We start from the raw sequence: 12,756 nt of genomic DNA, 5'->3' as shown, positions 1-12,756 counted from the left end.
TAGCTGAGCTGGAATTCTATCACCTCCACTAGCTTTGTTTGTAGGGATGCTTCTTAAGGCCCACTTGACTTTGCACTCTAGGATGACTGACTCTAAGTGAGTGATCAGACCATGGTTGTTATCTGGGTCATTCTTGCCACCTCTTCTTAATATCTTCTGCTTCTGTTATGTCCATACTGTTTATATAATTTACTGTGCCTGCCTTTGCACGAAATGTTCCTTTGGTATCTCTAATTTTTTGATGAGATCTCTAGTCTTTCCCATTGTATTGTTTTCCTCTATTTCTTTACATTGACCACTTAGGAAGCCTTTCTTATCTCTCCCTACTATTCTTTGGAACTGTGCATTCAGATGGGTATATCTTTTCTTTTGTTCTTTGCCTTAGCTTCTCTTCTTTTCTCAGCTATTTGTAAAGCCTCCTCAGACAACCATTCTGCCTTTTGCATTTCTTTTTCTTGGGGATGGTTTTAATCACCACCTCCTTTACAATGTCGGAAACCTGTGTACATAGTTCTTCAGGCACTCTATCAGATCTAGTCCCTTGAATTTATTTGTTACTTCCACTATAATCATAAGGGATTTAAGTCATACCTGAATGGTCTAGTGGTTTTCCCCACTTTCTTCAATTTAAGTCTGAATTTGGCAATAAGGAGTTCATGATCTGAGCCACAGTCAGCTCCTGATCTTATTTTTGCTGACTGTATAGAGCCCCTCTATCTTGGCTGCAAAGAATATAATCAATCTGATTTCAGTATTGACCACCTCTCGATGTCCATGTGTAGAGTCATCTCTTGTGTTGTTGGAAAAGGGTGTTTGCTATGACCAGTGCATTCTCTTGGCAAAAATCTGTTAACCTTTGCCCTGTTTCACTTTCTACTCCAAGGCCAACCTTGCCTGTTACTCTAGGTATCTCTTGACTTCCTACTTTTGCATTCCAGTCCCCTGTGATGAAAGGACATCTTTTTTTTGGTGTTAGTTTTAGAAGGTCTTCTAGGTCATCACTGAACCATTCAGCTTTTTTGGCATTAGTGGCTGGGGCACACACGTGGATTACTATGATACTGAATGGTTTGCCTTGGAAAAGAACAGAGATCATCCTGTCATTTCTGAGACTGCACCCAAGTACTGCAGTTCGGAGTCTTTTTTTGACTATGCGGGCTACTCCATTTCCTCTAAGGGATTCTTGCCCATAGTAGTAGATAGTCATCTGAATTAAATTTAACCATTCCCATCCATTTCAGTTAACTGATTCCTAAAATGTCAATGCTCACTCTTGGCATCTCCTGTTTGACCACTTCCAATTTACCTTGATTCATGGACCTAATATTCCAGGTTCCTATGCAATACTGTTCTTTACAGCATCAGACTTTACTTTGATCACCAGTCATATCCACCGGTTACTGTTTTTGCCCTGGCTCCATCTCTTCATTCTTTCTGGAGCTATTTCTCTACTCTTCTCCAGTAGCATACTGGGCACCTACTGACCTGGGGAGTTGATCTTTCAGGATTATATCTTTTTGCCTTTTCATACTGTTCATGGGATTCTCCAGGCAAGAGAACTGGTTTGCCATTCCCTTCTCCAGTGGACCACATTTTGTCCTAACTCTCCACCATAACCTGTCCATCTTGGGTGGCCCTACACGGCATGGCTCACAGTTTCACTGAGTTAGACAAGGCTGTGATTCATGTGATCAGATTGGTTAGTTTTCTGTTATTGTGGTTTTCATTCTTTCTGCCTTCTGATGGATAAGTCTAAGAGGCTTGGAAGTTTCCTGATGGAAGGAACTGGCTGTGGGGGAATCTGGGTTTTGTTCTGGTGGGCAGGGCACACTCAGTAAATCTTTAACCCAGTTTTTTGTTAATGGGCGGGGCTGTTTTCCCTCCCTGTTGTTTGGCCTGAGGCCAAACTATGGTAGGGGTAATGGCAGTACTTGTGACCTCCTTCGAAAGGACTTATGCCAGCCACCTTTGTATTCAGTGCCCCTGACTCCACGGCAGGCCACTGTCAACCCACAGCTCTGCTGGAGATTCCTCAACACTCACAGGAAGTCTGGGTCAGTCTCTTGCGGGGTCACTGTTCCTTTCTCCAGTGTCCTCGTGCACAGAAGGGTTTTTTTGTGCCCTCCAAGAACCTATTTCCCCAGTCATGTGGAAGTTCTGTAATCAAATCCCAATGGCCTCCAAAGTCAAATTCCCTGGGGTTTCTCAGTTCCTTTGCTGGATCCCAGATTGGGTCCTAGAACTTCTGTAGCAGTATGAGAACTTCTTTGGTATAACAGTTTTTCAGTTTGTGGGTTGTCTGCTCAGCGGCTCAATGGTGCGCCTAATGGCAATCTCCTCCAAGAGGACTTATGCCACATACCATGCTTCCCAGGTCTGCTGCAGCCAGAGCCCTCGTCCCATCCCCACGGCAGGCCACTGATGACCCATGCGTCTGCAGGAGACACTCACTCAGAGATAGGTCTGGCTCAGTCTCTATGGGGTCTCTGGGTCCTTGTGTGCAAAAGGTTTTGTTTGAGCCCTCCGAGCATCTCTAGCGGATATGAGGTTTGATTCTAAACGCAATTTTGCACCTCCTACCATACTGTCTGGACTTCTCCTTTGCCCTTGGACGTGGGGTATCTTTTTTTGGTGGGATTCAACATTCTCCTCTTGATGGTTGTTTAGCAGTGAGTTGCAATTTTGAAGTTCTCACAGGAGAAGATGAGCGCTTGTCCTTCTACTCCGCCATCTCTGACAATACCAGCGTTGTCCATGGTCAGCCTAAATGGTGAGTCAGAAAAGGAAGTCAGAAAATCCTTAGTAGAGATTAACTTGTAATCATTTAATTTATTTAAAAGTACAGAAAAAAAGTAAATGGCCACATAAACTTGGGTTACTAAATGGTGGTTGAGGAAGGAGGGAAGATACTGGAAAGTCAAGACAATAAAAGTATATGAGAAATTTATTAGTCCTGAGTTTAATGCAATTCCAGTTCAGTGCTGTACTTTCATGTTTAGGCCTTCCCGGTTTGTTATTAAAGTTTATATGATGAGATAGAGTCATTATTCTTTTCTGTACTTATGAAAATACTGTAACATTCTATTTGGCATGTCCAAAACTTTGCCGATAGATCTAGTTTATCAGTCCTCCCCAACAGAAAATTTTTGCAAGATGGAACTGTTCTACATTGTCTAATATGTTACTACTAACAACATGAGGCTACTGAGCACTTCAAATGTAGTCAAGGAAACCAAACTCTTGGATTTTATTTTCATTAATTTAAATCTAAATAACCACAGCTAAAGGCTACCAAATTGGACAGACGAAGTTTAGATGATTAAAATAAGGCAAATCTATTTTATTTTTACAATACAATACAATATTATCATAAGGCAGAGTCTGAAACATTTCTTCCAACCAGCATATCACTGTGAGTTTAAGTTCTGGAATGACTATAAACCTCCAAATGAAAAGAATATAACAAGAAAATGGGAATATAGAACCAGTTGGGAACACAGAGCAAAGTGACAGAGGTAGATGGTGAGTATAATGTCTGAATGATACAGACAGAGAATCATTATTTTCATAATAAAATACTGAGTTTATACATAATTGTGGCTATGAAGTATATCAAAATAATGATTCTCTCACAAAAAATAAATAAATTTTTGAACAAATTTTCATACTAATTTTAGTCTTTGCTTTCCAAAAAAAACCTTTTTTTATTGGGAAACTAATTATATTTCTGGTCTAATGATATTTTGCTTCTAAATATAATTTTGAGCTTGATTATTAATTGGTATGATTTTTTGGTTCTCTTAGATTTTTAAAATTCAATTTGATTGCATTACTCTGATTTTCATGAACACATCTTAAGTTCAAGGGCCCCTCTTAGTTTAAAAGATAATGAGCAATATTATAAAAGCTGTATCAATAATGTTTTAAATGTGAAACATATGTTTCTATTATAGTCTATCTAGATAATTGGCTTTAGACTAAGAACAAGTTATTTTTCATACATGTGTGTCTCATCTTTTCCCTTAAAGCATTTTAGCACAAACTTTGATATAGTATCACATAATTGTACTACCTCTTCTCCTTCATTATTTACATGCATAACCATTGTTATGTTAGTTATTATAGAAAATTCTATAACAGAATATTTGGACCACATGCTAAATAAAATACTCCAATAAGTGACATATATTTACAATGCATATTTACTTTGAAAACCTAAGATTGTGAAATGCATGCTTAAAATCTAATTGATGCTACCTTATATTTACCAGCAAAGTCTTTCTTATGACTAAAGTGACAGACAAAAATCTTTGACCTCAATGAAGATACTACCCCTTATGGGGACACTGCACATTCCCCACATGATTTTAAAATATTTTAACATTCAACTGTTGAGGCTGACAATTATCAATCTGATTGTAAAGGAGAAATATTTTTTAAAGCATCATTTATTTTTGGTATAATATAGACAGCAATGAATCAATGCCAATAAAATCTTCTGAACTCGAGACCTTTCTAACTCTCCCAGAAGGGAAAAAAAGAACATCCCCTTATAAATTCTGAAATCTTAGTACTAGGATAGAATGCACTGAAATAAAGAATACCTGAGCATTCCTTAAAGGCATAATATATGGACTGTTTGCCATTTTCATATACTGTACTTCTTACCACTTGAATCACAGGGATTAGTTTCAGGATGAGCAGACTCAGGAGGGAATAATTCCATCCTGCCTCAATTCGACCTATTAGTTAAGTCAAGAATTGTTCTTTATGGCTGACATATCCCAGTGTCCCTCTTCCCCAAACCAGAAGGCTATACCTACCTAAGAAAGATATTGTGATGTTCGTGGGGGAGGTGCGGGGGGGGGGGGCGGAGAAATTAGGGAACCACATTTTGAAACTGTGTTTAGATCACTATCTTTGGTATTTCTAAGAAAAAAATCATGTTACTGTGGTTTCAAAAGCTCTTTGAAACAAACACATTTCAGAAGTCATAATGGGAACACATCATTACACAACACTGTTTTCTTTTTTCTTTCCCCAGTTAATTTTTACTTTCTTCACTGGCAGAAAAGCAATATGTAACAGCTGTATGATTTATGCAACAATTGATGCAAAACTATATTGAATCCCCTGGCCATTCGCCGTATCTTTTGACAATTAATATCAGTAAACGCAGCATGACTTGGTTTCTCAAACATGCAAGGAAGGCCACTTTCAGTGTGCTGGAACACCAAGTGAGACCACAGACTGATGTTTCCGTGTTGCCTGTTCAGGTTGGAAAGCAGGGAAATGGTACTGTTTCTCTTTAATCACTAGCACAATGCAATTTTACCAATCTGTTGACTATGGACGAGTACCAAACATTTTGCCTGATTCTCATCTGGAATTAGAAGTTCCTTTCAGGTTAGAGGACAGGTTGGGACTTCTTGGGCCAGGAAGCAGTGATTGCTCCTTGTGGCACATCACAAATGATGGCCAATGCTTCCTTGATTCCGAAATTGTAAAATCTCCTCTTAGTATTAGCAATCAGACTCTTTTCACCCACAATTATAAATTTAATATTCTTGAAAGCTCTTTATGCTAAATTTACTCTCTTCAAAAACAACAAAAAAAAAAACTGAAAAAAAGTAAACATTTGTCAGACTTTAAGAATCATTTATCTCTTAAAAAGTCAAATGTAAAAGAATGTTTTATCATGTTTCATCATTGGCTCTGGGAAGTCTTCACAGGTACCCTTCCCATCAAAAAGCAATCCTGTACCCTGCATACAAATTTATGGCGAAACCCACAGTCTGTAAGGCTTTCAGGGGCAGTCTCTCTACAGCTAGGTAAACTCAGGTCCTTGTGAGCCTAGAGGAACTGTCACTACCATTGTCATCAGCACCATTACTGCTACCACCGTGCCAGCAAATCCAGAAGTTGCTACACAAATCAAGTCAAATGAGGCTTCATGATTCGAGACAAACTATTAGAAACAATATACTACCACTTATTGGTGTGTTCCCTTCACTCTTTTGTGGAGAACTCAGTGCTGGCTGTATTTTTTTTTTTCTAAAAGACAATTTTTAAAAGCTTTAAAGTACAATGTTTTATGATTACTCTATTTAAAAAAATGTAATCACTCTTCCTTTGAAAGCAGCAAATACTCTACAGAAGAGGTTAGAAAAGATGTTTTGTAGTACTAAAAATTTAAATAAGTTCCTTGGAGAGGTTCAGAATTGATAATGGGAGGAGAAAGATAAAAGATAGCAATAAATATTTAAAAATAGAAGTAGAATAAAGGAATAGTTTTTATCACCATATGCTTCGGATCCCTTACTTTTAAGACTTGAGTACTCTGCTAACACCACAGACGTTTTCCAAGTGTCAGTGTTCAAAATAAAATATGATATAAAACAGTTCTTAATATGAAGACCATTACATAACTGTTTCAATGCAACAGAGAAACAATACTTAGGAGTACAGTCTACTCTTAAATCACTAACAATACTAACTATTATGTATTTTGTTTTAAGGATACTCAATATATTAAACATCTGGATTCAGAAGAAAATGTCAAAGAAAATTAGAGGTAAGAGGAACTTCAAAGATCATTGACTACAAGCTGCTACTACTATGACAAAGAAATGGAAATCAATGAAACCTGAACACTTTGTTTGTTTCAGCATTCTTGATTCAACCGAGTTGTAGAAGCTATTAGTCATCAGAAAGGAATTTAGATGAGGCATGAATCAAGTTTACTTTTTTCAAAAGGCATGTTGTATTTGAGATATTTGGGAATTATCTTAATTTTTTTCTGGAGATTAAATGAAAGTTTTCGTCAAATAATGGGCAACAAAGTAATTAATTTTCTCATTTAATTGACCAAATGATTTATTAGAGGTTACCTTTAAATATTAGTTTGTCAAGTGAGAATATACTTAAAAGTTACAAGATTATTTGTCCATAACCTCTTAGGAATGCATTTGTAATATGAAATGAGGTATGTCTCTGGAACCTCATAAGGCAGTGATCAACATCCTAACAATACTCTCAGTGAGTACAATAAAGAACTTAGAATATTTCTGATATTCCAAAACCCATGTCTGTTGTAATCCAAATGCAATTCAGAGAAGCAAGTTGCTGAGTTAGCAAAGGAAAATGCTGAGTTAGGAGAACCAAATGGCATTTGGTTTTTGTTTGATTATTATTTGTACCATAAATTCTTAACCTGTAAACCATGGACAGGATTAACAGGAATGTGCACTCACTGTGTAGGTGTATTATAGTGTTGATTTTAGAAGGTGTCTGCAATGAGTCACAAATGTGAATTACATAGGTAATTTTAATTTTATAGTATCCACTTTAGGTGAAAGCAATTTTAATATAGGCTACTTAGCATAATACATCCAAAATATCGTTAGTTCAAACTGTAATCAATATAAAAATGATTGATGAGAAGTTTTACATTTTTTGATATTAAATTTTTGAAACCCAGGATGTAATACCTGCAGTGCATTTCAATTTGGACTTGCCACACTGCAAGTGCTTAATAGCCACATGTGACTAGTGGTTCCCATAAGGGCAATGAAGATCTAGAGATAAGACCTACAACAGGCATCAGGAAATACATCACAAATACTATTTCTTTCTGTTGATCAACTGATAAATATTTAGTGCCACTGAATTTGAAATGATCCTCTTCGATAATTACTCCCATTTCTGTGCTTCAAACTAAGGGCCTACAGGAAATATTTAATGGTCAAAAGATCTAGAAATTATCATCCTCTGAAAAGTGCCATTCTGAGAGGGAAGGATGCCGAAATGGACTACTGGATCTCCCACAAACAGAGAAAAGGAAATAGGCAGAGATTATGAAAATCTGTACTGTTGAAATGGTTCTTAATTTCACAGAAAAATCATCACATGACAAAATGTCTAAGTGGAGTTGAGTATCTTTTGTATATCTGTAAAAGGCAACATTCAGTAAACTGGTACAGCCTCTATGGAAAACATTATGGAGGTTACTTATAAAACTAAAAATGCAGTTGCCATACAATCCAGCAACCCCACTCCTGGACATATATCCAGAGAAAATTATAATTTGGAAGGGTACATGCACTCCAGGGTTTACAGCAGCATTATTTACAACAGCTAAGACATGGAAGCAACCTAAAATGTTCATTAACAGATGAATGGATAAAAAGATGTAGTACATATATATACAACAAAATACTATTCAGCCATAAAAAAAGAATAAAATAATGCCATTTGCAGCAACATGAATGAACCTAGAGATTATCATACCAAGTGAAGTCAGAAAGAGAAAGACAAATACCATATGTTATCACTTATATATGGAATCTAAAATATGACACAAATGAACTTATCTATGAAATAGAAACAGACTCACAGATATAAGGAAGAGATTGTGGTTGCCAAGGGGGAGGGAGAATGGGAGACAGAATGGATTGGAATTTTGTGATTAGCAGATGTAAACTATTATAGAGAGAATGAGTAAACAACACAACCCTTCTGTATAGCACACAGAACTCTATTTAATATCCTGCAATAAACCATAAAACAATATGAGAAAGAATAAATATACATATAATCAAATCATTTTGCTGTATACCAGAAATTAACAAAGTATTGTAAACCAATTATACTTCAATAAAATACATTTAAAAAAATAACATTCAAGAGCTTGTGGAATCTTAGCAATTAAGAAATGCCCTTGAAATAGCAGATACTATGATTAAATTTTGCTTAAATGCAACTATATTGATAAATATGCAAAAACTATGTACATGATAAAAGTGATAAATAATCTAATTTTTTTTCTGAGTTTGTCATACTGTTATAATCAACCCTACCAAAAGTTAACCCTCTTCAATACTTATCTGATCTCTATTTCATGGAGCCATGGTTATGGAAGCACTACAGAATCTTGAGGATGGTATCTTTCCTCTTTCTCTATCAGTTCAGTTCAGTCACTCAGTCGTGTCTGACTTTTTGCGACCCCATGAACCACAGCATGCCAGGCCTCCCTGTCCATCATCAACTCCTTGAGGTTACCTAAACTCATGTCCATTGAGTCTGGTGATACCATCCAATCATCTCATCCTCTATCAACCCCTTCTCCTCCTGCCCTCAACCTTTCCCAGCATCAGGGTCTTTTCAAATGCATCAGGTGGCCAAAATATTGGAGTTTCAGCTTCAGCATCAGTCCTTCCAATGAACACTCAGGACTGATCTCCTTTAGAATGGACTGGTTGGATATCCTTGCAGTCCTAGGACTCTCAAGAGTCTTCTCCAACACCACAGTTCAAGCACCAATTCTTCAGTGCTCAGCTTTCTTTATAGTCCAACTCTCACATCCATACAGGACTACTGGAAAAACCATAGCCTTGACTAGATGGACCTTTGCTGACAATGTCTCTGCTTTTTAATATGGCAATTTTTCTTTACAGCGCTCATATAACTAAAAAGGACATTTGAGGTATATTAACTCTCCATGGGTGATAATAATCTGCTTTTTGTATTGCCATGTACAAGGGTGTACTGTGTGACAGTAAAGACAGAGTGCTTGTTTCCTTCACCTCAGTTTAGGAAGAGATAAAAAGATGTACTAATATTTCCTAGACATTGAAAGTCTGAGAGATTTCTTCCCTTATCTTATAAGAAATCAACAGTAAACTGGTTTTATATCTTGAAAGTTGTGACAGGAAAGTCACATGTGGGTAAAAGTATTGCCAGTTAAGACAACAGTGCAACATGTTTGGTTGGCAAAAGGAGAAATCATTTTTTCATCTGATCCCGGGGATTTTTTTTTTTTTAATTTAAGCTCTCATTAGTGATTGCACATCCACGATCCACCTGGTGGGTAGTGAAACTTTCAAGGGTGCAGCTAAGGTGGTCCTAAGGGAGCCACAAGATAGTGTAGATACTGCAGAAAAGCCTCTGGAAGATAGGAAAAGCGAGCAAAGAACAGCATGGCTTCTCCCTTCTTTCTACTCTCTGTTCTACCCCCAGTGTTTTTGGCCACTCCTATATGTTGATACATGTATTAATATAAATGTAGTAGGAGCTGAAAAGTTATTCAGGAAATCTGACCAATGTTAAAAAGCCAAACTAAATAATTCAGACACAAGAATTTTCTTTTTCCTCTTGAGAAGGTTTTTATTCCTAAAATATTTCCGTCATTTCCTTTACTCTCTATTAAGATACTGACACGTTTCTCAGGTTTGCCAAGAGTGAGAATGAATCAGCTTTTATTACATGGATCGTATGCATGACAGGCTTTGAGATATCCTAAAGTATTAATGTCATAGTGTCAGCTCAATTCATCACACATTGATTTTTAAGCTAAAATATATTATTTATACTGTGATTGCTGCTTGCTATTTTCCTAAAGTGATCAAAATGATCACTCTGTATTTTCTCATTCCAGTTTGCAGTCTCTGGAGGAGTGTAACTATTTATTATTGCCCTTAATTTTTATATTAAAAAAACTAAAATGAAGAAAATTTAAACTTGATCACAGTGATTTAGTAATTTACTGATATAAGCCATATGGTATATTTTTTCCTGTTTCAGTATGCTTTTTAAATAAGTTATTTTTCCTACATAATTTTTAAAAAGTATTATTTATTCCTACTCTTAGTTTCATATATATGCATAATTATATGCACTGCTTACATATTGCACACAATTTCTTACATATAGAATTGCACTCCATTAATAAAATTTCCAAGTGAATAAAGCATGAATCAGCAATGTAACTGATCTTCTGTTTCATTATTGGCCTAAAGCACAAACCTCTGACTAAAGAAAAAAAATATATTCCCTTAGATATAAAACACCGCTGCTCCTAAGACTTTGTCCTTCCACTATGGAGATGTTAAGTAACAAACAAAATAATCAGACAAAAACTAATCAAGTAATATTTATTTAAACCCATCAAACTTAAAAGGGCGTATGTTTAGAATGATTTACTAACCACTTCAAAAAAGCAGAATGCTAGACAATATAATATTTCTTTACACATTTTTCAATAGATATTCATTGAATATCAGTATGAAGCAGTCACTAATGTGAAAGTTTCATATAAATATAGGTAAGGAATGGTTTCTGCCTTTAAAGAAGTGAAAATCTGGTAACAAACTCTCGCAAAAATATCCATAAGCAATGACAAAATATTGCACACACACTCACAGTAAAAATCATCATGAGAGAGAGAAGTCTTATTTAAGAGACGAATATGAAGGGATGCAGTTGGAAAGGGTTTTACAAAAGAGGATGCACTTGAGTTTTAAAAGTTGAAAGGTGACCACCATGAGAACTTTATAAGAGAATTTTATAGTCTAGGCAGGAATAAAGCACAAAGCACAGAAGTAGGAAACAGAAGGAAGTGCTCAGGACGGCTGAAGCATATGGAGGAGGCAGTGATGAATAATGAGGGGAGAGGGCTCTCATCAGGGGGAATCTCATAGGCTACTTCCTGAATAAACACACTGATTATCATACTTTGGAGTAGCTCTCCTGTGCTAGCCTGGAAAAGCTGTCTGCTCTCTAGGATACTGAGTTCATAAGGCCTGGGAAATAATACGTTCTCAGATCATAGATCCTGGACCCCCCAAAATTTTAAGTCACACATTAGGGCTTAAGAAATGAGACAGTGGCTGACAGCTTTCTTCTTCAGTCCAGACCCTTCTAGGAGGCCCCTGGGTTTATCTGGGTCTACTCAAGAGTATCTGCAGATACCATTCTCTGGGATTTTAGAATTTTTCCTAAACTTAGATTGAACATTCCATAAGAGATGATGTATGTTGCTCAGTCCTGACCAAATCTGTCACAATCCTAAATATTTCAGTCTGACCAGAAAGCTGGATAATGTGTGTGAAACTGGAACACAACTGCTGGATACATAAGGTACTAGGTCCTCCCTTATTATAGTTAAGGATTCAAATGGTTTCAGTTTGATTTCATGTAACTGTGTTTGAGCCACTGCTGCTGCTGCTGCTGTTGCTAAGTCGCTTCAGTCGTGTCCGACTCTGTGCAACCCCATAGACGGCAGCTCACCAGGCTATGCTGTTCCTGGGATTCTCCAGGCAAGAACACTGGAGTGGGTTGCCATTTCCTTCTCCAACGCATGAAAGTGAAAAGTGAAAGTGAAGTCGCTCAGTCGTTTCTGACTCTTAGCGACCCCATGGTCTGCAGCCTACCAGGCTCCTCCATCCATGGGATTTTCCAGGCAAGAGTACTGGAGTGAGGTGCCATTGCCTTCTCTGGTTTGAGCCACTACGGTGTATTAACACATGGGCTAAGGGGTAGGTGGAATACCAAGGGTGAAAACGGACAGTTCACTACCCTCAAAGGTCATGACCCCAAATTAGGTTAGATGGTACACTCGTATGCTTAACCTCCAATGGCCAGTGATATTATAGCTGGAAACTAGAGGAACAAGGGATTCTTTTCTACTGTTTCCTTTCTCTGTAGTAGTTACAGAAATAATCATATTTAAGAGGCAGAAGTTTCTCAAAGTTATAGTGAAGCAGAGCAATGGTACAGAGAGACAATTTCCACCATTAGCTGTGGTCTCTTCCAACAGTAAGCCTCTAGACACTATCAGAGCTTTCTGCCAGGAATGTGGGCTTATAAAAACGAGGGAAAAAAGATCTCCACAAATGACATAACAAGATATACCAATTATTACTACATAATAAACCACACAACACTTAGTGGTTCAGAGCAATAACTTTTTTTGGCTCA

This window comes from Oryx dammah, unplaced genomic scaffold (assembly GCF_014754425.2).
Source record: "Oryx dammah isolate SB20612 unplaced genomic scaffold, SCBI_Odam_1.1 HiC_scaffold_2, whole genome shotgun sequence".
NCBI lineage: Eukaryota > Metazoa > Chordata > Mammalia > Artiodactyla > Bovidae > Oryx > Oryx dammah.
The sequence above is the reverse complement of the archived record's forward strand: the minus strand, read 5'-3'. Positions refer to the sequence as shown.